Here is a 21,252-nt window from a genome sequence, read left to right as displayed (position 1 = left end):
GATGATAATGATGTGGGCATTCTTCAAATAGAACCTGTTAAAATTAGTCTGAAACATGGAGTAAAACTGCCTCGCATTCCACAATATAAGATCTCAGTTGAAAGCGAACAGGCTTTGAAATGTATAGTTTCTGATTTTGTATATCGTGGAGTAATTGAGGAAATTACAGGTAGTTTGTGTAGCAGCCCGATTTTGCCAGTATACAAAAAAGGTGATAATGCGATTCCTTTTCGGTTTATAATTGATTTGCGTGCTATTAACAAAATTGTGGCTCCTCAATTTCCCATTGTACCTGATGTTACAACGATACTAACTATGATCCGGCTTCTGCCACTCACTTTAGCGTTGTTGACCTCAAAAATGTGTTTTTTAGTATTCCTATACACAAGGATCGTAGGTGTTTGTTCGCGTTTACCCTAGGTGGACGCTCATTCACATTCACTCGTGCACCACAAGGGTACACTGAGAGTCCAAGTATTTATAGTAGAGCATTGAAAGAGCAACTCGATACTCTCGAGTTTCCTACTACTTGCACGTTACTACAGTATGTAGATGATCTCCTCTTGGCTGCTGATTCTGAGAGTGCCTGTAAAGAAGGCACCATGTTGTTGCTTTGTCATCTAGCAAAACATGGCCACAAAGCTTCACTCAAAAAATTCCAATATTGTTGTCAGGAGGTCGCCTATTTAGGCTATCTCCTGTCAAAGGAGGGAAGAAGGTTGACACCTGAACGAATACAAATTATTTCTTGCATGTCTGTCCCAAATACGCAGAAGGAAGTTAGAGCCCTGATAGGTATGGCTTCTTACTGTAGATTGTGGATCCCTAACTTTTCGTTAACGATTAAACCAATGCTGGCTTTGACAAAAAAGGGCATTTCTTTGCCATTGCCATGGACTTTGGAACACCAGACAGCATTTGATTTGCTCAAAACCACGCTGTGTTCGCCGCCGGTTTTAGGAACTCCAAATTATGAAAAGGCCTTTGTGTTGTATGTGCATCAACGTGATAGATGTGCTTTGGCTGTGTTAATGCAGGAACATGGAGGGAAGAATAGGCCGTGCGGCTATTTCTCATGCACCCTTGATCTTGTTGCATGCGCTTTGCCGAGATGTTTGAGAGCTGTCGCTGCTGCTGCTGAGTCTGTAAAACAGAGCGAGGGAATGGTCCTGGGTCACGCGTTAACCCTAATGGTACCCCACTCTGTAGATGTTCTATTAAATAGAACTCAAATGCAACACCTTACTTCCGCACGATTGACAAGATACGAATTGATCTTGTTTGCTCCCCACATTCAAATTCAGAGATGTTGTGTATTAAATCCGGCTGAACTTTTACCTGTCCCGCAAGATACTGTTGATGGTGACGAAATGTCACACGATTGCCTTTACACTACAGAACAAGAGACTAAAGGTAGGATTGATTTGAAAGATACTCCTTTGAATAGCCCACAAGGAGAGCTATTTTGTGATGGCTCCTGTTTCAAACTTCCGAATGGTACATTCACGGCTGCTTATGCCGTCACTACCTTAAGCACGATTGTGGAAACCAAAAGAATTATGCATAATTCCGCGCAGGCCGCAGAAATTATAGCATTAACTCGAATTTGTGAACTTTCTGAAGGGCTTACAGTGAACATATATACCGACAGTCAGTATGCCTTTGGGGTAGTTCACAACTTCGGTAGTTTCTGGAAAGAAGGAGGTTTCTTGACCTCACATGGCACAAAAATACAGCACAGCACTTTAATAGTGCGATTACTTTCAGCGCTCGCACTCCCTATTCAGTTAGCCATTGTAAAATGTACAGCACATCGGAAGGTTACAGATGATATAAGAAAAGGGAATGCTTTCGCTGATCAGATAGCTAAACAAACTGCCACTGATTTTAGTTCAGAAATGTATGCTGTAAGGGAAACTGTAAATGTCTGCAACTTTGGTGAAAGTATTGCTTCTGTAAAAGACATTCAAGCAGATGCTAATGTAGAAGAGACCAAGAAATGGGTCGAGGGTGCAGGGAGATTGGATGGTGTTGGGTGTTGGGTGACAATGCTGAAGGAAAATGGTTACCCCCTGACGCCTATATTACAATGATGGTCATTATGGCTCATGGTCCGACCCATGTCTGTGCGTGTAAATTGACTAAAATGTTACACAGTGTATGGGCCAATGATAAAATCTTCAAGGTTGCGGAGCGCTTTGTCCAAGGGTGCATGGTCTGCTTGCAGCACAATGTAGGAAAAGGTACCTCGACTCCTAGAGGAAGTTTCGCTCCACCTTCTGTTCCGTTTGAGGTCACCCACTTTGATTTTATTGAGATGGAACGTTGCAACAATCTTAAATACGTGTTGGTTGTCATTTGTGCATTTAGCAAGTGGGTTGAGGCTATCCCTGTTAGAGATGCAACGGCCATAACCACGGCAAAGACTCTGTTGAAAAAGTTCTTTCCTAGGTTCAGGCTGCCGAGAGTCATCTGGTCGGATAATGGGCCCCACTTTATCGCTGCTGTAATCCTACAAATATGTGAAGGATTACAGATTGATAAATGGTTCCATTCGGCCAGACATGCCCAAAGTGCCGGATTAGTGGAAAGACATAACGGCATTATAAAGAACAAGCTCGCTAAAACGTGTACTGGCACCAAGTTAAAATTGCCGTACGCCTTATCAATCGTGTTGCTGTCGATGAGAACAACCCCTCAAACTAAGACTGGGCTCTCTCCCTTTGAGGTGGTGATGGGGAGGCCTGCTAATATTTGGGGTATGCCAAAGAGTCGCTCATTGCGGGATGTAGAGAATGTGCATCTTTCAGATTACTGTAACCAGTTGACTAAAAATCTATTTTCAATTTATCACCAGGTGCGAGAGGCATTTACTGTACGGTACGAGGGTCCCGGTCACAGTCTATGACTGGGGGACTGGATCCTCACGAATGTTTTCCAAAGGTTGTCTTGCCTTGCACCTCAGTAGAGGGGTCCCTACCAGGTCTTGCTAGTCACCCAGACTGCAGTGCGGGTAGCAGGGCGGAAGAACTGGATACACGCAACGCACACCAAACGGATCCCGCAGCCCGTGCCATACGATACAGAAGACACAGAATGCCTTTCCAATGCTGTAACCAACGTGCCCGAAACAGCAACAACCAACAAGAGAGTATCGGAGACCGTTCCAGAATTCATAAGGCCAGACAAAACAGCCATCTTGTCTCCACACTCTCCAACAGTGGTACTTCCGGATCATCCATTTTCTGATCCCATTTCCGTTCACTCGCCACCTCCAGTGGGAAGTGACGACATCTTGCTTTCTGATCCTTCAGCACCGGAAATTGTGAAATATAATTTACGTCCTAGAAAATAGACGTACGGCACGGTTTTTCTGTGCGATTGAAGAAATCATTTGAGGGCTTGCCTTTTTGGCCCGACGATACGAAAGGATTCTGTTGGCTAAGGGTTGTGGGAAAGACATAAAGAAGACACGCGACTGGAGTCGCCAGCAAACGAACAATTGGTGTTTTTTCGATTGAAGACTACAATGCCTGCACCCGCTACCGCTCGTACCGAACATTTAGATAAATATGTGACTAGCAGAGACAATGAGCAAACGTCTAAGGGGACCCCGAAACCGTATTGTTGTTTATTTTGTAATAATAACTGGATTTTTAGTAACTACTGGTTTTGGGTTGTGGTATCTGGAGGAAGCATATCCGCTATAGGACTTTTTACCTGTTGAAAATGTACCTGTTATACCCACTCCTTCCGTGCAATTGCATACCTTGTCGCCTAGAGATTCTTCGCATAGACGGAACTATCAGAATAATACCCTTTTGTTAATAATGAATGCCACTCATGCAATTTTTAATAAGACCAACTGCTGGATCTGCTCGCATTTACCGCAACATGGGGTTAAGGGGCTAGGTTGATACATTCATCCTTTACCTTTGACAACTGCTTGTTATGCTTCTCTTAGAGCACTATTCTTTGGCTGTTGGAATGACAGCATCTCAGGGAACTTTGATGGTACAAATTTGAATAGTTTTGAAAAACGTGTTTTGATGCCCCTGGGATGCTTGCTTTTTGCAAATAGGAGTAAGCCAAATGTTGCTTCTGTTAGGCCCTCTGATAGTTTGTCTCGTCCTTTTCAGTCTTTGATCTCTTTTAAAATGGCTCCTATAGGCAATAAGGATGCCACGCCTCCATCTTATTTCTGTTAACCATAGCCCCGATTCAGTTTCCTTCTGCATACAGAGGAATGGAACACGGTCAATGGGTGATTTTAGAAGTTGCGCCAATGTTTGCGAATTTGACTAGTGAGAACAGACCTATGTATGTAGGTGAACCTGTCTATTTCGTTTGCGGTAATGTGGCATTTCCATGGTTGCCCAGGGATTGGCAAGGAACTTGCTATTTAGGGATTCTATTACCTGGGGTATTTATTGCTAGTACTGCAGAAATTTCGAAGACTCGTCCACGACGAGATGTGAAGGGGGATACTCCAGCGCAAACTGTAGGAGACATAATGAAATCCTTTCTGACATTTTTTGGGCAAATTATGAATTCAGAAGATATCAGGGGACTAGCGAGAGTACTGGAGAGAACCATCAGCCGGACCACTGACATACTTTATAATATGACGTTACAACAGAAAGCGATAAGATGTCATTCTGGCTGACTGTGGGGGAGTATGTAAATTAGTGGGGTCCACTTGCTGCGTTTACGTACCAGACTCCTCTCCAACGATCTTTAGGGCAATTCAAAATCTACATGTTGTTAGTTCGGAAGTGCATGTTCCTGAGGGAAACTGGGAACTTAGTACATGGTTTTGGGACCTCCTACGGTCGTGGGGATGGAAGCTGCTTTCGGCCTTGCTGATTATCTTGGGTAGTTTACTGTTCCTTTGTTGTTGTATACAGTGTCTCCCTGGTATATGTTCGGTATTAGGGGGATGTTGCGCGCAAGCAAAAAGTGTATTAGGGCATAAAATATACGCCCCAGATAAGGTTTCCAAGGAGTACGTGCTTAAAGAAACTGTAGTGTCTGATCTGATGGCAATAGATATGTCTGATAATGATTCGGGGTGTATAGACGTTGAAATGTGGAGTTAGTCGCAAAGTGATCGAAGGTAGTTTAGCGCTTGGCATAGGCCAAAAGGAGGGTTTGTCGAAACTGACATAATATTGTTTTGTCTCCATTGTATATGTTGGCCTATGCCCAGTCGCTTTGCGAGGAAATCCGTATTGCAAGGTCGTGACCTTAAGTTAATCAAGCCTCCATTTTAGGTTAAAGCTGCCATTTTGGCTTGTTGTGCAAAGTCACCCTGTGGCCTAAAATGGCAGACCTGTGTTCTCTTGTTGTTACTTTAACCTCTTCAACCTCTGTAGACGAGTTAATGTCCAACCTGCCTGCAGGCTACATGTTAGGTTCATGTAGACCTTGTCCTTTGTTGACCTAGGGATCAGGGGATTATTCGAATCGGCGATGTTAACCTACAAGTATACAAGAACGATAATGCTATTTAAACATCATATGCGAAACATCTGTTTGACCTGCATTGAAGCAAATGTGTAAAGATTGTAAAGTTAAACCCAGAGAATAATAGTATTTGTTAGTAAATGTATTAAGAAGTAAACCACATGCACGAGATATGTAAATTAGGAATGAACCTGGTGCGAACCCTAGCCCAGTACATGATTAACTCGTAAGAGGCTGGACATCGTTACGAAGAAACTGTATAAATATGCTGATGTCCAGCTAGCAATTTGTGTTCACTGCTCACATTGAACCTGCTGGTGGTCTCTGTGAAGTACTGACGGCCAAATAGCTATTTGTGTACTTTGTTTCTAAACTGTTCAGTGTTGCAATAAAGATTCTGGGAATCTTTACAAGCCCGTGTTGGTGTATTTCTCTTCGCATGGTGTAAAAGCCTTAATATTGTATTTTATGATTCCACAGATCGGGCTTGGGTAATGTGCTGCTCTCCACGTGTTTTGTCCTACAACTCTCATTATTTTTCACCGCTCACTTCCATGGGTAGGGTCGATGGTAGTGGTAGGACGAAACATCTGAAAGGAAACATGTTGCCTACCACTGTGCTAGATTGGGATAAATGGCGGGGCACATGTTCCTCTGCCCTTCTGGACAGACCATTATAAAAGCGAATTAAGACCCTGTCATTGCTTTGATTCAAGAGATAGCTGGTTTGCATACTGAGGCGGCATCATCTCATTCCATAGTTAAATGGAGAAATTGGAAGGGTTAATTCGCAAATTCAACCTTTACCTGATACTGATGCCATCCCAGGTCTGCTCCTTTGCCAATCTTTGGAAACAGAACTCCCACTGCGCTCAGACTATAGCACACCTCCTCCACTCCTCCCTTGCCCATTCTCTGGGGGACACCCCACAAACCCCTGCCCTTACCCACCACCACCACCCACCACCCAACCCCACACCTAACCGTGCCAGGTATGACTACTCGAAGGGACACCCCCCAAAACTCCCACCTCTTCCCCTAAACGTACACCCCCCAATCCCCTGTCTACTTGTCTCGCCTCTCTGACCTATCCCTCCCAGTCGACACTTGGTACCCCTGAACTTCCGCATCCCCTCATGTCCTCTTTCAGGGATTCAGGGATCTATTCCAGAAAGGATGTTTTGCGACTTCCTTTTTCCAAAATGAATGGCTCTCATCCCAGGTGCTAGAGGTCAGTCTTTTCTTATTAAAATAGCATCTGCACCCGTAGTTCAGGCTCATCTTCCTCCCAAATTCATATACCTCCTCTGGTGAGGTTAGAAAATCCGCGTTTGTCCTTTGCTCTTTAGGCGGAGTCGCTGACACATGCCCCAGTACATTATCGGAAACAAGTATCCACTCTTATGATATGATATGATATTTTATTTATATCGTGCTCGTACACAAGTGTTTCAGAGCGCAACCAAGCAAAGGGAAGGGAACAAGTTCTGGCAATGAGAAACACATTACCAATACTAGACACAAAACCCGAGTTTAGGCCATAGGTTTTATAAATCTGAAGCAAGTATCTCAGGATTTGGTCATATCTGGGTTGTCTTTCAGCTGTAGGGCCGGATGCAGATGTTGGGTTACATATACAGATGTTGGGTTATAAGCGTATGATCACAATTGGCTTCTTGCACAGTTTACAAACACACCCTGACCGACATCTGGTTTCTTCCCCTCCCTGGCACCTTTTTCCACTTGCACACAGGACCTAGCCCTTAATTAATCAAGCAGTTAGGTACATGCGTCACTGCTCGTGCTGACGTTGAATATGGTGGCCTCATACATTACACATGTACGTTACATCTCTCCCAAAACATAATGTACGCAAACTTAGTTCTGCCGAGGGTTGGCTGTGATAGTGTGACAGAAGGTCTGAAAGCAGCCTACCTTGTAAAACCATAGTCTTTCATTTTCTCAGGTTGTTGACAGTATGTGGGTTGTACTTTGAACGTTGGTGAAAGCGTTTTGGCTGACAGCAGCTTTTTCTTGGTCTGGCAAAGAGCTGGCTGCTTCCCAACTTGTTTCGCCAGGGGCTCTAGCGGTTGAAAGTCTTGTTTGTCTTGACTGGCTGCAATCCCATCTTGACGTGGGTTACCTTGTGGCTCTTCCACCGGGTAACTCACATCAGATCTATCTGCCCAGAATAAACGAATGCTGTCATATCTATCTGCTACCACTCCACTACATAGGGTGTACCTCCAGCTGCCTGCATCAAAACACCTGGAACTGCTTGATGAGTTTGAGACCCTCTTTCAGAAACAGACACCATCCACGGATGACAAGTCTCCACTTCAAACTGGCTCCCCTTCAAGTGGTTCAGCGACACAGAACAATGGTGATAGACAGAGGGCCTGCCAGACCAGCCAGCGAAAAGACTAGAAGGAAAGGAAACCTATGTGCCACGATCACACAGAACCCACATGGTGGTAGATAGATCACCCTCTCGTCTTTTGAAGTTTGCAGTGCATTTCGGGTGATCCGTCCATCAGGTCCACTGGATGTTACCATGTTTCCATGCCACTGTACCACTTGAAGGGTTTGCATTAATCCTTCAGCAAGAGCTGGTTGACTTTCTGTGGCAATTGCAAGTTATCATACTGCAGGAAACCTGGTCTCCTGACCCGCCTGAGTTAGTGAGTTACTTCTCTGTTTATGTCAGTGCTACCTCTAGTGAACGAGGCAGAAAGTGTGGGGGCTGGTCACTTATATTTCAAAGTACCTGGGGCAGGTCAGTATTTCAAAGTATTTTACATCCAGCACTCTTTTGATATATGATATATCAGATGGCCCACTGGTGAGGTATTACGTCTGTTCATTTTTTATAATGCCAGAGAAAGGATAGATATGTAGGCCCTCTTGGTTAATTACTGTGTGAATTGAGAGATATGTTTACCTCAGTCTACACCCAAAGCAAGGCCCTAAATTGTATAGGCGGGGATTTTAATTTAAAGATGGGTAATGCATTGAGAGATGTGGCTACACAAAACGAAGAGGATATGGCACTTCATATGCCCGTCCCGCTCCTAATTGGTTCCACCACAGATGTTAGAGGCCAGACATTTTGGGTAAGCCTTTATGAGCTCGGTCTGTGTCCTGCGGATGGCAGATGTAGCTCTGATGTCCCTGCTAATTATAGTTTCAGAAATTCCAACTTGCGCTCCATCATTGACTATTTTATTATAGATATAATTAGCTGGGCCGTTGTGCATGGTTTTGAAGTGCTTCCCCGCTTAGAAAGTGATCATGACCCACTGATTTTAACTATTGACCTCTGGCCCACTTCTACTAGTGGGCAGTGCTATCAAGAGGAGATTGACATTTGGTGGCAGTAGTATTTGTAAACCGTTATTGTGGTCCCAATGTGATAAGGAAACCTTAGTGTTGAATTTTATTTGTGATGCCTTGCCCAGCCTAGCGCTTTGTCGGAATCCTCTTACTGACCCAAACACAGTGTTGGAGGAATGGGGGCATATAATGAGGACTGCTTGCAAGGCCTTCACGCAGCCTAAAATAACGTGTGGGAATTATAGCAAACAGTCTAGTTGGTTTGACACTGAATGTAAACTTTCTAAGCACTTCTTACAGCTCTCAAACGCCCAATTAGGTGCAGCAGGAAAATCTTAGAAGCCAGATCAGTATATAGCAAAGCAAGATGGGCTGAAAGGAGATGGAGGGACCTTGAAAAGGCTGCTGCCTCTGGCAATTCGAAATGATACTGCAAGACGATTGCCGCTGGTTTAAGTGACAGCCCCTACGGTGGCATTGCGAGAACCAGAGAGATTCTAGTAGTCAATTGGCTTGAACATTATTCAAGATTGTATAATTCCGCAGGCCAATCTCCCGTTGTGGAAACATGGTCGATGCCCAATGTGGGCACTGGGGCAACACATAACCTTGCCCAAGGTGACTGCCTTAACTTTTCTATAGATGATCTTGACATTGCGCTAAAAAGAGTTGTCTAATGGAAAAGCTGCTGGCCCCGACCTGGTTCCGATCAAATCTTTTAAGCATGAGCGTGTGATTTGGCTGTCTTTTTTACAAGGCTATTTAATGTTGTCCTATGTAATAAGTCTGCACCACACAACTGGAACCAGGCTACTATTCTACTGATTTTTAAGAAGGGCAATGTGGCAGATCCGACTTGCTATCGTCCCATTTTCTTAATCAATACAACAGCTAAATGATTTGGTATGGCACTATATAGGAAAATCATGGATTGCGTAGAGGACAATACTATCCTCTCAGATATCCAATATGGTTTCCGTAAGGGTCTGGGGACAATTATCAAACTTTAAATATGACTCTCATTTTGGAAGAATGTATGCATGGCTACAGGGTTCCAAATTACGTAGCTTTTATGGACTTAAGCACAGCATTTGATTAGGAGAACCATGCAAAATTATGGTAATATCTACATTCCCTTGGTATTCAATCTTTAGTGTTGGATCATTTGGTAGCTAAGCATAACTATCTGGCAGTAAGAGTACAAGCTAATACTTTAGGGGAATTGACGGATCCCCTTAATTTAGCTTGCGGTGTCAGACAGGGCAGTGTATTGGCTCTGCAAATTTATATATTAATTCATTATCTCCCACCCTTTGTGGCTCATCAACACTGTGCCTAAGGTAGCAGGAAGGCGCTTCCCATTGCTGATGTACAAGGACTATGCTGTCCTCACTGCAAAGACAAGAAGGGCCCTTCCACAGCTGCTGCTGTGCTTTGTGAGTATATGGGCCTCATTACCCGGTAGGCGTTGAGCCATGGCGCTATTAGCGCCATGGCTCATGCCGGTAAAATACCGGCACCGCCTTGGCGGAAAGGGGATTTACCGCCCCACTCCAAGGTTGGAGGGGCGGTAAATCCCCTTTCCGCCATTGCCCTTTCCCATTCCCATTTCTGCCCCATAGGGCTCTATGGGAATGCGCTAATTACAGCACCGCAATTTTGCGGTGCCGTAATTAGCTCCGAGGTCCCTTAGCGGGTTGGATTTTAACGCCTGCAAAAAGCAGGCGTTAAATCCCCCAACCCGCAAAGGGACCTCGTAGTAAGGCCGTAAGGATTTACTGGTACCGGTATTTTACCGGTACCGGTAAATCCTTACCACCATCCGTGTAATGAGGCCCCATGTCTGCAAGTGATTTTAAAATTAGCGTTCAACATCGAAAGTAATGTGTCTTGGCACTATAAAAAGGGTAACTGGAACTATAGTGGCTGAAGGATCCAGGCTGCAATGGGTTAATTCATTTTTCTATCTGGGTGTCAATTTGTCGAAAAGGTTAAGGTGGCATTCAGATATTGACGTCCAGATGGGCAAATGTGCTCAAATTAACGGCTCTATACTGTATTATGGGCGTAGTTTGGGTGGGTTTCCGGTGGATCATGCCTTGCAGATTTATAAATCAAAGTCTGTACCAGTGGTACGTATGGTGCAGCAGTCTGGGGCATCAACCGCCAGATTCTATCCAAAGGGAAGAGAATGACTTCCGAAGAAGAATCATGGGGTCGAACCAGGGTTTCCCAGGCTACTTAATTCACCAGGAATATAGCCTGACAGTTGTTATAGATTTCATCCAACTCCAACCCGTGTTACACTGGTTACGCCTATCGGATCACCCAGCTTTGGCCCTGACGAGGCTGTTAGTCAGTGCCACGTTGGGCACAGATGTACACTGCAGGTTGAAAGGGTTAAACTAAATACGCACTGCTCTTGATCAGCGCGGCCTGGCAGAGTATTTGTATTCTACAATAGGTGGGGGGAAAGAAGAAACAGTGATTGTGACCAAGGCTTTCTTGAATTTGAAGCAAACCGAAAGGCAGGCTTGTGAATACCACCGAAAGAGCATTCAGGGCTACTTTAACAGGAAGCAAGTGTTTGGCCCGCCAAGTTATGTGCATTGGTTGGAAGAGCCAAGAAAGAGGGCACTTTTTCTGCATCTGAGATCGAACTTGCTTTTTGTGAAAGGCACATGTGTGCATAAAAATATCAAAGGTGTGAATAGTTGTTTTTCCAAATTGGCACGATGTGAACGACTCGCTGCATTATTTTATTATTATGCCCTATAAATGCATAGTTAAGGTGTACATATCTTTGCCCACTGTTTAAATGTTTGGGGATAAGTAGTTCAGCAGTAGCTTCGACTCTGATTGTATCACCTCCCAGCATAAAATGTGTTTCCAAAATGTATACTTTTATTGAGTGCTCCTTTGAACTGAGAGCGTTTTTGCTGCAGTCAAAAAAATTGTAAGTAGTATTTTATCACTAACGCATTGTGGATGAATGTATTCTGTTATGTTTCTATTTTTTGTATCTACCGTGATTTTATTGTTCTTGTATGGGCGAGTTTCCCGAAATAAAGATTGTCTTCTCTCTTCTCAGCGTCTCAATGTGCTTGAGGCTAGCATGGGGTGATATGGGCATAGCCGACTCCTGGCTGCCCGAGACAGCTGCCAAACTCTTTTTTCCAGGAGGACAGTTATCTGTTTTGAGTTTGCTAAGGATGCCAGGGGTGGCAAATGTCATCTCTACATTGGCCAGGACTGCCTAAGAAGTGGTTCAGTGGACTAACTCCACCAAACACTATTTGTAGAAATCAACAAAGAGGTACATATGTTGCGTAGTGTGCTGAAGTCAGGGCTTTTCCTCCATGATTTCTTGACTCTTCCTAGGGATCATAAAGATGTCGGCAGGCTTTCATTATTTTTAAGTCTGGGCCTTACAGTTTTCCTTTCAGAGGGTGAAAAATACAGCTGCAAGGATATTCTTTTAGCTAAAGATGTTTCTTCATGTATTTTAAATGTTATCAGTTTGCTGCAATAAGAATATTTTGCATGTAAACTCTCATACAGTGTTATTGTAGGCCCTGAAACCAAAAACTTAAATATATGCAGTAGGTAAAGTTTGGAAGGTGATGTCAAGTGCTTATATTGCTTATATCCCTGCTTCACTGTTTACTATGTGGTCCTGGGCAAAATATTTAATCTCACTCTAATTTACTGGCCACATTAGAGCCATATAAGTGACTACATTCACGATATATGAAAAAAGATGCCCTAACAGTGTGGCAGATTTTATGATTTTAGGGACCAAATGGTGTACCATGTTGGGATGCATGTACGGCGTCCCAACCAGGCAAAGAGGTTCAGGTTGGGGAAAACCTATTAGAGAGCAACAACGCAGGAGCAGAGCGAAGGTTGTGTCGCGGACAGCACATACATTTATTTATTTATTTATTTGATATTTATAATGCGCCGGTAGCTCGCAAGCCTCGGGCGCAGATACAAGGACACAAAAACAGAGACTAGACAGGGAAGACGGGACAACCATATAAATTTACTCTGAACTAGGCATAGGCTGAGTTTGTCATTTATTTGAAAATGTGGGTTTTCACCAGTTTGCAGAAACGGATGTAGTTGGCTTCCAGTCTTAAGTGGTCCGGAAGATTATTCCAAAGACTGGCTGCGAGGGTCGGAAAGGATCTGCCTAGGCCGCTTTTAAGTTTGTGTGGGGCCGCTGAGATTGTCATTGACATTGACATTGTCATGGACATTGTCTTAGTTAGGTAGGGGGTGCAGCTTGTGTGCGCCATGGCGTCTTCGTTAATGAGGAACCCTATTGTCTTATCAAAAGCAGGGTTGGCCTCGCCAAGTAACTTTGATCACATCTGAAAATGGAGGGTGCACATCATGTGATGGTCCCAAATGTATGAACCTATTGATAAGAACCTGCCAATCATATACCTGGATTCGACAATGACGATGTAGGGGACCACGTTTCTAGGGGCATGGGTGTAGCATAGATGTGATCAATCGGTCAAGGGACTATAGGGGGATTAGCATGTTCTATAGGTGGTAGCCAATAAGGGTGGTGGGATTGTATTGTACTCATTATTATGCATAGTAAGCTTCAGGACCTTTAGCAACGTGCATATGTGATGGATGGGATCACACAGAATAACTCCAAATCCAAATAACCGAACCGACTCAGGAAGCTGGCAAAGTACTGTTTTATTAACAATTATCTAAAACAGGGAGTTACAACAAACATCAAAGGACGTACGCGCAGGTTCTCTCAGCGATCTTCACATAAATCATAGCTTTTATATAAAAAATATGTCAGAGGTGATGTCATACTACATGGTAATAAAGAAAAACCTATTAAGCGTTGGGATTGGCTTAAGGGGAAGATCTAAGTATATTTTCTATAGGAACTAGGATTGTGATTGGCTACCCAGTGTCAGGTGGACAACATATGCCTACCTCTGAAACATGTCATCTTCAGAAACATTAGAATCACAGTTTCTCATTGGTTTTCCAACTATAAGGTCCTTAGTTATACGGACCACTACAATTGGTTGGCACGCTTGTGCCTGGTCTGGAAAATTTGGTTCACTTAGCAGCACGTAAGACCCAGGTGCAAGGAGATGGGGCATGACACTACCTCCCCACCCAATTAGCCCAGCATCTCTCATCACCCATGCCTTCTACCATGAAGATTGTCTTTGAACTTGGCCTTGCAAAAGTATCCTTGTCTTTAGAATACATGGAAGTGAGAGCTCTCACTATCGTGTTCTGGGACTCCAAGTTCAAACTCTGTTTTCTTCCTTGGCTCACGTGACAGGAGACTATGATTGTGTCCATTTTGCAGGTCTTAAATGCTTTAAATGAATAAAACTCAGGACTCTTAGTGTTCTTTCTTTGCACCTCACAATGGATGATTCATTCTTCACACGTTCGCTCCTTTCCAGAATAGATAGCTGACCTTGGTTGCTTCAGTCTTGACTCCATGCCAGACAACCTCACAATTCAGCTGCACGATTCAGCGTATTCTTGCTGTGACACAGTTTTCCCTTCCTGCTTCATGGGTCTTGGCTTACTAAATTCATAATACCAATGTCCAGTTTCTATACGATGGCGGCTTCGCCTGCGTCCTATTCACTATGTATAGCCAGCCTCTATGATGACTCAGTCTACCTTGCGTTTCAGCATCTGTACAATTATTGAACGGTTGATTTTCTGCAGCACTTCGTGCCCATCTAATCTCCTTTTTTGTATTTAAAAGTTCACTTGATTCTTTACTTCGTCATTAGTCTCTTCAGGATCTATACATCTTCTTCAGCCAGTATCTCTGAATGTTGTACATTCTCTTTTGTGACCTCAGTGGCTTCTTTTCTATGCTCCCTCTCATATTCCTTCAGGGAGTTCCTCCCTTAAGGTGTCATCCCTTCTGGGATACATTCGGTAGGGTTGTCTCAATGGTTATCTTTTCTCAAACACACGCTGCAGTATTGGCACAACTGCATGTGTCAAACACGGCACAATCTCAGGTCTCCAACACATGGGAGGTAGGGGGGCAGAGTTTCCTGCAGAGGCATGCAGCTGCTCCTTTACATTAGTATTGTTAATTTGGGTTTCCTCCGCTATAAAAGATGTAACGTCTGGAGATAAGATGAACTCTGTGTCAGTCTGGCTCTTCTGAGACCCTTTTTGCATCTAGTAAACCTTGGTTTCCCTTGCAATGAGGTGCAGTGGATATTTTGTCATTTTTAATGTTTTTATTCTCCAGTTTGTGGACTGCCACCCTTTCAACGGTCAGGCTCCTTTGTTAGTGACCCCAGTGATGTCACCTAGAATTGCATTACTGTTGCATTAACACTCCCTCCGTCCCATATCACTCGATTTGACAGGCAAATATATAGTCCCACCAACCATTCTCTCTCTTCATGTGCTGTCACTCTCTCGCTCTGCACTGTCACTCTCTCTCTGCGTTGTCAGTCTCTCTTTGTGGGCTGTCACTCTTTCTCACTTTGCATTGCCATACAGTCTCACCTTGTGCTGTCTCTCTCTCTCTCTCTTCAGACCCTTCTTCCTCGCGCCCTTACTCCCTCTCTCACCCTGGCACTCTTGAAGATACCCCCTCTTGGACACTCATTCCATCTTCTCCAACTCTCACATTTAATCGCAGCCCTTACTTTTTCTCTCATCCTTCCTCTCACAGCGTCGCATTTGTTTTTACCCTCCCGCCATCTCTTTCTTGCTCATATCTCCTCTTACTAATTATCCATGGCACCCTCTCTCAAAGGCTTCCTCCCTTCCCCTCCTCCTTCTCTTACGCACCTGCATCCCTTCTTGCATCCTCCCTTGAAACTTTACACGCTCCACCTTGCACTCTGGCGTATCTAAATGCAAAATAGAAAGAACAGCAGTAGAAGCTAAACCTATTGACTCATCAATGTTTTTTTGTTTTTTTCCCAGTATATGTTCCCTTTTTTTGACACCCTCGCTTGTTCTGATCTTTGTGCTTTTGTGCAGGCCCCCTTCTGGGGGATTATCCCCGCCATCTCTAAGTCTGATCAAAACTGACATCCGTGTTCTTCAAATTAATGCAAATACAAAAACCAATATATTGTTCACTATACCCTGTTTTGTTACTATTCGATGAAAGTGGCTACTTCATTCTGACCGTGCTTGGATTCTATTCCAGGTCTACCCTGTCTTTTCCGTTTTGCTTGTGTTTACACTTCCACGCTCTGGTGGGTATTAACCCTTACTTGCCTTCTCAGCAGCATTCCTGGCTTGTGTTGTGTTTGTCATTTATCTCGCCCCCCCCCCCCCCCCCACCTCCCTTCTCGCCAGTCGGAACAATGTGTTAGTAGTTATCAGGGACTTGACCGTCAGCAAAGCCACACTCCACGTCAGCAAAGCCACACACCACACGCCACCTATTATGGGATGCCTCTGCCTTCTAGGGAATGGCGACCTCCATGTAGCCTTTGCAATTCGAGGCGCATGCGTTTAACCTCTTCACCGAATCCTCGCTGGAATGCTGGTTGCATTCATGAATGAATGGACAGAGGACATGGATTATCAGAATTGTGGGGTGATGTTTCTTATTTGCAGGTCTTTTTGCAATCCCTACTCATGCAGAAATTACTGCATAAAATATTTTAAAAAATACGGGGTGGAGTTAATGCCCCAAACTCGTAATGATAGTGGATGGGAAAAAACGGGCAGAATTTAAAGGCTGTTTTGACTAATACTACAAAACGCACAAAAGTACCCCTCTGGGGCACGGGGTCTTCCACACTGCACCCCTTATTTAGATCGCCAGGTGTGTAGTTGTGTCCGGGGCTGTTTGGGAAATCCAGTGGAGGCAAAAGATGTACATTTATTTTTATTTTCAAACTTCTTCCAAAAAGCAATCCATTAAACTCTATGTTTTGGCATGGCATGGTAGAGCAATTAACATCTAATTTAATTGAGACGAATAAAAAGAAGCATGTACCATTGCTTAAATTGACACCTAGACGACACATATTTTGCATTAGTACATGACCAGGCCCATAAACAGATCGCTTGCAACAATTGCATAAGCACAAGAACAGGGTCATATTTACATCACTTGTAACATGTGAGTTAACACATTACAAAGGCTTTATATACACGACTTGTAACCTTTGAATTACTGACTGGCCCGGGCCATATATACATAACTTGTTACATTTGCATTAGTGACTGACCAGGGTCCTATATGCATCACTTGCAACATTTGCATTAATGCAGGACCATTGTCATATATACGTCACATTTGTTTTAGCGCATGACAAGGACCATATGTACATCACTTGACCAGTGCCACTGAGGGTTAATTTACATGTGTGCATTGCCAGGGCAGGGCCATATACATATCACTTGTAACATTTGTATCAGTGCACAATTAGAGCTGTATATACATCACTTGTGCATTTGCATTAGCGCCGGACCATGGCAATATATACATAACTTGTAATATTAACTTTAGTGCAGGGCCAGGGCCTTATATACATAATTTGTAACATTTGCTTTAGTGATCGACTACTGCTGATTATAAATTATTTGCAACATTTGCATTAGCACAGGACCAGGGCAGCATGTACATAACTTGTAATATTTGCATAAGTGCACGACCAGGGCAGCATATACACAACTTGTAACATTTGAACTAGCACAGGACCAGGGCAGCATGTACATAACTTGTAACATTTGCATTAGCACAGGACCAGGGCAGCATGTACATAACTTGTAACATTTGCATTAGCACAGGACCAGGGCAGCATGTACATAACTTGTAACATTTGCATTAGCGCAGGACCAGGGCAGCATATACATAACATGTAACATTTGCATTAGCGCAGGACCAGGGCAGCATATACATAACTTGTTACATTTTCATTAGCGCAGGACCAGGGCAGCATATGCATAACTTGTAACATTTGCATAGCGCAGGACCAGGGCAGCATATACATAACTTGTAATATTTGCATTAGCTCAGGACCATGGTGGCATATACATAACTTGTAAAATTTTAATTAGAGCAGGACCAGGGCAGCATATACATAACTTGTAACATTTGAATTAGTTTAGTACCAGGGCAGCATATGCATAACTTGTAACATTTGCATTACTGCAGGACCAGTGCAGCATATACATTACTTGTAACATTTTCATTTGTGAAGGACCAGGGCAGCATATAAATAACTTGTAACATTTGCATTAGCGCAGGACCATGGCAGCCTATACATAACGTGAACATTTGCATAAGTGCACGACCAGGGCAGCATATGCACAACTTGTAACATTTTCATTAGTGCAGGGCCATGGCAGCATATACATAACTTGTAACATTTGCATAAGTGCTCGACCAGGGCAGCATATGCACAACTTGTAACATTTTCATTAGCGCAGGGCCAGGGCAGCATATACATAACTTGTAATATTTGCATAAGTGCACGACCAGGGCAGCATATACACAACTTGTAACATTTGAACTAGCACAGGACCAGGGCAGCATATACATAACTTGTAATATTTGCATTAGCTCAGGACCATGGTGGCATATACATAACTTGTAACATTTTTATTAGAGCAGGGCAGCATATACATAACTTGTAACATTTGAATTAGTTTAGTACCAGGGCAGCATATGCATAACTTGTAACATTTGCATTACTGCAGGACCAGGGCAGCATATACATTACTTGTAACATTTTCATTTGTGAAGGACCAGGGCAGCATATAAATAACTTGTAACATTTGCATTAGCGCAGGCCCATGGCAGCCTTTACATAACTTGTAACATTTGCATAAGTGAACGACCAGGGCAGCATATGCACAACTTGTAACATTTTCATTAGCGCAGGGCCATGGCAGCATATACATAACTTGTAACATTTGCATAAGTGCACGACCAGGGCAGCATATACACAACTTGTAACATTTTCATAAGCGCAGGGCCAGGGCAGCATATACATAACTTGTAACAGTTGCATTAGCGCAGGACCAGGGCAGCATATACATAACTTGTATCATTTGCATTAGCGCAGGAACAGGGCAGCATATAAATAACTTGTAACAGTTGCATTAGCGCAGGACCAGGGCAGCATATACATAACTTGTATCATTTGCATTAGCGCAGGAACAGGGCAGCATATAAATAACTTGTAACATTTGCATTAGCGCAGGACCAGGGCAGCATATACATAACGTATAACATTTGCATTAGCGCAGGAACAGGGCAGCATATGCATCACTTGTAACATTTTCATTAGCGCAGGGCCATGGCATCATATACATAACTTGTAACATTTGCATAAGTGCACGACCAGGGCAGCATATGCACAACTTGTAACATTTTCATTAGCGCAGGGCCAGGGCAGCATATACATAACTTGTAACATTTGCATAAGTGCACGACCAGGGCAGCATATACACAACTTGTAACATTTTCATTAGCGCAGGGCTAGGGCAGCATATACATAACTTGTAACAGTTGCATTAGCGCAGGACCAGGGCAGCATATACATAACTTGTATCATTTGCATTAGCGCAGGAACAGGGCAGCATATAAATAACTTGTAACAGTTGCATTAGCGCAGGACCAGGGCAGCATATACATAACTTGTATCATTTGCATTAGCGCAGGAACAGGGCAGCATATAAATAACTTGTAACATTTGCATTAGCGCAGGACCAGGGCAGCATATACATAACGTATAACATTTGCATTAGCGCAGGAACAGGGCAGCATATGCATCACTTGTAACATTTGCATAAGTGCACGACCAGGGCAGCATATACACAACTTGTAACATTTTCATAAGCGCAGGGCTAGGGCAGCATATACATAACTTGTAACAGTTGCATTAGCGCAGGACCAGGGCAGCATATACATAACTTGTATCATTTGCATTAGCGCAGGAACAGGGCAGCATATAAATAACTTGTAACAGTTGCATTAGTGCAGGACCAGGGCAGCATATACATAACTTGTATCATTTGCATTAGCGCAGGAACAGGGCAGCATATACATAACTTGTATCATTTGCATTAGCGCAGGACCAGGGCAGCATATACATAACGTATAACATTTGCATTAGCGCAGGACCAGGGCAGCATATACATAACTTGTATCATTTGCATTAGCGCAGGACCAGGGCAGCATATACATAACGTATAACATTTGCATTAGCGCAGGACCAGGGCAGCATATACATAACGTATAACATTTGCATTAGCGCAGGCCCATGGCAGCCTTTACATAACTTGTAACATTTGCATAAGTGCACGACCAGGGCAGCATATGCACAACTTGTAACATTTTCATTAGCGCAGGGCCAGGGCAGCATATACATAACTTGTAACATTTGCATAAGTGCACGACCAGGGCAGCATATACACAACTTGTAACATTTTCATTAGCGCAGGGCTAGGGCAGCATATACATAACTTGTAACAGTTGCATTAGCGCAGGACCAGGGCAGCATATACATAACTTGTATCATTTGCATTAGCGCAGGAACAGGGCAGCATATAAATAACTTGTAACAGTTGCATTAGCGCAGGACCAGGGCAGCATATACATAACTTGTATCATTTGCATTAGCGCAGGAACAGGGCAGCATATAAATAACTTGTAACATTTGCATTAGCGCAGGACCAGGGCAGCATATACATAACGTATAACATTTGCATTAGCGCAGGAACAGGGCAGCATATGCATCACTTGTAACATTTGCATAAGTGCACGACCAGGGCAGCATATACACAACTTGTAACATTTTCATTAGCGCAGGGCTAGGGCAGCATATACATAACTTGTAACAGTTGCATTAGCGCAGGACCAGGGCAGCATATACATAACTTGTATCATTTGCATTAGCGCAGGAACAGGGCAGCATATAAATAACTTGTAACAGTTGCATTAGCGCAGGACCAGGGCAGCATATACATAACTTGTATCATTTGCATTAGCGCAGGAACAGGGCAGCATATACATAACTTGTATCATTTGCATTAGCGCAGGACCAGGGCAGCATATACATAACGTATAACATTTGCATTAGCGCAGTACTAGGGCAGCATATGCATCACTTGTAACATTTGCTTAAGTGACTGACCCGGGCTGATTATACTTTACTTGGTATGGCCTGTCTGATCTGCCCAACAAGCAGGGCGCATCTTTCCCAGTGAGCTTCCTAATGGACCCGGTTCCAGCAAATGAGACAGACTCATTGCAGGATGGGGGCCTGGAGGAAGTAGACTGACTAAGGTTGGATACTTCTAGATCTGTGGATTCCCTTGCAATTGCTCTCCTGGAATATAGCTGGTATTGACAAGCTTTTGGATGATGCCTGCTGGATTGACCTTGTAAGAGGCTATCATTTAATCTTTTTTCAGGAGACTTAGATTACTCCGTCAGTAGAT

Source organism: Ambystoma mexicanum, chromosome 2q (genome assembly GCF_040938575.1).
Source record: "Ambystoma mexicanum isolate Mex_15411 chromosome 2q, UKY_AmexF1_1, whole genome shotgun sequence".
In the NCBI taxonomy this organism is placed as follows: domain Eukaryota; kingdom Metazoa; phylum Chordata; class Amphibia; order Caudata; family Ambystomatidae; genus Ambystoma; species Ambystoma mexicanum.
This window is presented reverse-complemented; position numbering follows the sequence as displayed.